The sequence below is a fragment of the Zingiber officinale genome, chromosome 8B (genome assembly GCF_018446385.1).
Source record: "Zingiber officinale cultivar Zhangliang chromosome 8B, Zo_v1.1, whole genome shotgun sequence".
Classification (NCBI taxonomy): Eukaryota; Viridiplantae; Streptophyta; class Magnoliopsida; order Zingiberales; family Zingiberaceae; genus Zingiber; species Zingiber officinale.
The window spans coordinates 76,616,199-76,620,955 of record NC_056001.1 but is presented as its reverse complement, the minus strand read 5'-3'; the positions used below and the strand labels follow the sequence as shown (position 1 = coordinate 76,620,955).

The window sequence follows — 4,757 nt, the reverse complement described above, 5'->3', positions numbered from 1 at the left end:
GGACCCACCCCTTACATCGACCCAAGCGTAAGTATCATATTGAAATTACAAGAATATGCTCGATGGTTTGGTGAAAAATCAATCAAGTCATTCCTTCACATATACCAGTCGATGTTGTCAACAAAAGATAGCAATAACAAAGGGCTTGTTCAACAAATCTGCATTAGAATCTTGACCCGCTCTAGTGGTGCCATATACGTCTTCGAAAATGCTCCAACAACACCTCCAGCAATCAATTCCTTGACATATACAGGCATCCAATCCAGTGTGCAGACATCTACGTCTGCTGCTGCAGAGGTCATCGTCGACTTTGGGGAAGAATCCATCACTGCAGCTAGAAGCAGAGCAAAGCAATGTTCAGTTACCCAGCCTGCAAATTAGCGAATTCCTTATCCCATCGATCTTTATAGAGGCAAAAGAAGAGGTCTTTCCCAAGGGAAAGGAGCGAGCACGAGGATCGGATGTCAGGAAACTGGAAACACTCCTTCGGACCCGAATCGATCTCGGAGAAGAGAACATCATGGTAAATTAAAACTAGTACAAAAGGCATTCTTCACCTGATGAGGTAGAAAATTGGCCCATGAGCTACAATGGTAATTTAAAACTCTGTATTGAATTGCATGAGAATATAAAATAGATCGATAACACAGAAACTAGGTAAAAGATGGAGTCAACCAATATGACCGTGCCAGGAAAGCAGGAAAATGAAAGGAAAGCTTAGAGCAAACAATAGTTTAGGGATTATTCTTCTCCTTCTCCTTGGGTGAGGGTTCACCGGTGACTCCTTCACCAGAGACGTTTTTCGGTAGGAAGGCTAAGGGAGGAAAAGATCGTATGAGGAGAGGGGTTTAGGGTTCGGGAAGGTTAAGGGGGGAAAACACGACGCCAAAAAATTTTCAGAGAGAGGAAAGCAAAACATTGCTACAACAAAAATGACGGAGGGAAAAACAATGAAAAAATAAAGTCAAAGACAACGGTTTATTAAAACTGTTGTCTTTGACCCCTAAAAAAGCACTTAAAGACAATGATTTTAGAAAATCGTTGTAAAAGGTGTTGTTGATTTTACAAAAAGTCGCTCAACGACAACGGTTTTTGCAAAACTGCTGTCTTTTATTTTTTGGTGGAGCTCAAAGACAACGATTTTGTCAAAAACCGTTGTCTTTTACCAAATTAACAATAGTTCCTTCTAAAACCATTGTCTTTATGGTGTTGTCTTTTAACATTTTTGTTGTAGTGATTCCAATTAAATCTTGAGTCAAACCTACGAGAGTTGCCAGTAGACAATCCAAAACAATTATTGAAATCACTAAATGTCCACTGAAACTTTTGGTTCATGAGTCTAAAAGTTATTTTGCCAACAAAATCATTTTCATTAGCAAAGTGAACATCTAGTGAGCTCAAAAACTCCAGTATGATATGAGGATATGTAGGTTGATGTGTATACATAATATCGTTCCAATCAAGGGACCCAATCATCCAATCTATATTGTCCCTAATTCCAAGCATGTCCAAAATAGTTGGGTCCATATAACGTGTACACGCAATATTGAATTCAAATCTAGACTTATGATCTTCATTTCTAAAAATAATATTGAATTCATTGTCGTTACCTTCGTCACGTGCTATCCTTTTTCCTTTGCTTTTTGTTGGTTGCTTCCCTTTTTCCTTGGTTGGCTCTTTTCCTCCGCTTGATCCACCGCTTCCATTGCGAAGTCTCTCCAAAATATTAGACATGTTTTCAAGCTTGAGTAAGGAAAGGTGCTGTTTGTTGGAGAAGTAAATTCTTGTGAGGATAGATCTTGAAGATAGGAGAAGAGAGAAGTGTTCTTACAATCCAGATCTTGATGAAGTTTGTGGAGAGAAACAAGTTTGAGATCTAGATCTGAGAAGATTTAGAAGAGAGATTGAAGAAGAGAGGAGTTTGGGAGAGAGGAATGTCTTGAGGATGAGGGGTGTGTATGGCCGACACAGCCTAGGTCTAGTCGTGTCTTCTAGACACGGTTAAAGTAAATAGCTCAACACGGGTCGTGCAAATCTACACGGCCCCGACCCTCTTCTTGTCGGGTTGGTCAGCACGACCGTGCCAATTGGCATGACCACATCCATCTTCTTCTCGGTCTAACTCACACGACCGTGTGTGAGGCACAGCCTCGTCATTTTCCTCTTCGGGTAGCCTTGCATGGTCGTACTGGATGGCATGGGCAGTGTAGACTCCTCTGGATTTTTACACGGCCGTGTGTGGGCCATGACCGAGCACATTTCCTCTTCTGGAATCATCACACGCCCGTGTCTGGTACACGGCCGGGCAGTTTTTCTTCTCGGGACTCCTTACACGGCCGTGTCTTAGAGACATGACCCATGCATCCTCCTTCTCTGCAAGTCATACATGACCGTGTTTGACACACGACCGAGCACTGTTTTGCTCCAAAGGATAGTTCTACTCCTTCCCCCAATGCTTCCATGCCCATGAAATAGTCATGGCCAGCTCATGGAAGCAAAATTTCAACTTGAAAACAAAAGTAACACAATTTTAAAAGTACTACTAAAAAAAACTAAAATTAAAAAATACTAAAGAAACCCTTGGGTTGCCTCTCAAGAAGCACTTGTTTAAGGTATTTAGCTCGACCGATCTTCTTAGTTCCCTTCCCTTTTACTTGCCCTAGGAGGGCAGACATATTTCTCATTTTTATTGGGAGGCCTCCTCCCAATATTGCTCGCCGTATCATGTTCCTCATCTGGTGGCCTCCTATGAAGATGGAAATTCCACTCCTCAAGTTGATAAGCGTCTGCCCCACTGCGAATACTTAATAAGAAAGAAGAGACATGGTTAGAAGAGTTAGACAAGTCATACTCCAACCTTTCCTTACCGATTACCAATGAAAGCTTATGATTTTTAATATTGATTATTGCTCCAGCAGTTGCAAGGAAGGGTCTTCCTAATATGATTGGAATCTTTGGGTCTTCTACCATGTCCAGAACTACAAAATTTGTGGGAATTGTAATCCCACCAACCTCTAACGGCACGTCTTCAATAACACCCATAGGATATCTGCAAGAATGATCAGCTAATTATAGTGTCATAGTAGTAAGTTTCATGTTTTTGAGACCTAACTTATTACAGATTGAATAGGGAATGAGGCTAACACTTGCCCCCAAATCACAAAAAGCTTTTTCTATGAATTCAGATCCTATGTTGCAAGGAATGTAAAAGCTTCTTGGATCTTTAAGGTTTGGGGACATGTTCTTCTCAAATAAAGCTCTGCATTCCTCAGTTAGTGCAATGATCTCAATATCTCCCCTTCTTCTTTTATTCGACATAATGTCCTTCAAAAATTTGGCTTTTGTAGGATTGCATCAATTAAAGGCACTTCAACACAAATTTCTTTGACTTTATCCAAAAATCTGCCAAACTCTTCATCCTTCTTTAGCATTACTAATCTCTGAGGAAAAGGAATTACTTGACTCTCTTGGTTTAGTGGAAGAGTCTCTTCAACCTTAATGGTACTCTCCTCATTTTCTTGAATTTGATTTGGTTCAAGTGCTGGAGGAGAGAGCTCTTCTTCAGCTTTCATCCCTTTTAGAGCAGTCACTTGAGAATCCCCAAGGTTCGTCCGCTCCTAAGCTCAATCCGATTGCAATGCTTTATTGGATTAACATCAGGTTTTCCAGGAAATTACCCTGGTGCTCTTGAAGATGATGAGGCTAGCTGGGCAATTTGGCTATCTTGAATCTTTTGATGCTTTTCAGAATTATCTATTCTCTGAGTTAGCTTCAAAATGTCTTGCTTCATTTCAGTTTGATTGGAGATAATTTCTTCAAGCATCTTCTCAATTTTAGAAAACTGATAGCCTTGAGAAGATTGTTATTGTTGCTGAAAATTCTGTTACCCGGATTGGAAATTCTGTTTGCCTCCCATGGATGGTCCTTGTTCTTGATTGTTTCTATAAGAGAAATTAGGATGATTCTTCCACCTAGGGTTGTATGTGTTAGAATATGGATTGTTCTGCCTTTGATTAAAACCCATGATAGCGCCACATTGCTATAACTGATTTATTTGTGCAGAGATAGCTCCCAAAGGACATGAGTCTTGAGAATGATCAGAACTTCCACATGTTTCACAACAACATACTATGGCATTTACTATATTGGTGCTAGTCCCCATGTGTTTCTAGTTTCTTTGTAAGAGCATCTAGCTTTGAAGTCATTAGAGTGACTGCACCTACATCAAATTTTCCTGATGCCTTTGTTGGGTTTGAATAAGAGTAGCCTCCACTTCTCTCTGTTTCCCATTGGTGATGATTCTGTGCTATACTCTCAATGATTTCTTCAGCTTTATCTAAATGTTTGTTCATAAGTGCCCCTCCAGCTGCTGAATCTAGGGACACTTTAGTATGATAGTTAATTCCATTATAAAAAGTGTGTAACACCAACCATTTCTCTAAACCATGATGTGGGCATTATCTGAGCATATTATTATATCTATCCCATGCTTCAAATAAAGATTCGGAATCGGATTGTCTGAATCTTGTGATAAGATTTCTCATATGAGCTGTGTTGCTAGGAGGATAGAATTTATCTAAGAATTGCTGCTCACATTGTTCCCAAGTGGAAATGTTATTTGGGGGGTAAGGAATTCAACCATTGTTATCCCTTAAAGAAAACCCAAACAGTAATAGTCTAACTATTTTTGAAGGAACACCGTTCATTTTCATGGTACCGCAGATTTTATAGAAGACCTCCAAATGCTGATTAGGATC

At 40.0% G+C, this 4,757-nt stretch overlaps 1 non-coding gene across 1 annotated transcript; it reads left to right on the top strand.

The window, feature by feature from the left end:
• Window positions 1–4,440: 4,440 nt before the first annotated feature.
• Window positions 4,441–4,546, top strand: LOC122018267. The gene has a single exon (XR_006121694.1). It is a non-coding gene; the product is annotated as a small nucleolar RNA R71 (small nucleolar RNA).
• Window positions 4,547–4,757: the final 211 nt, after the last annotated feature.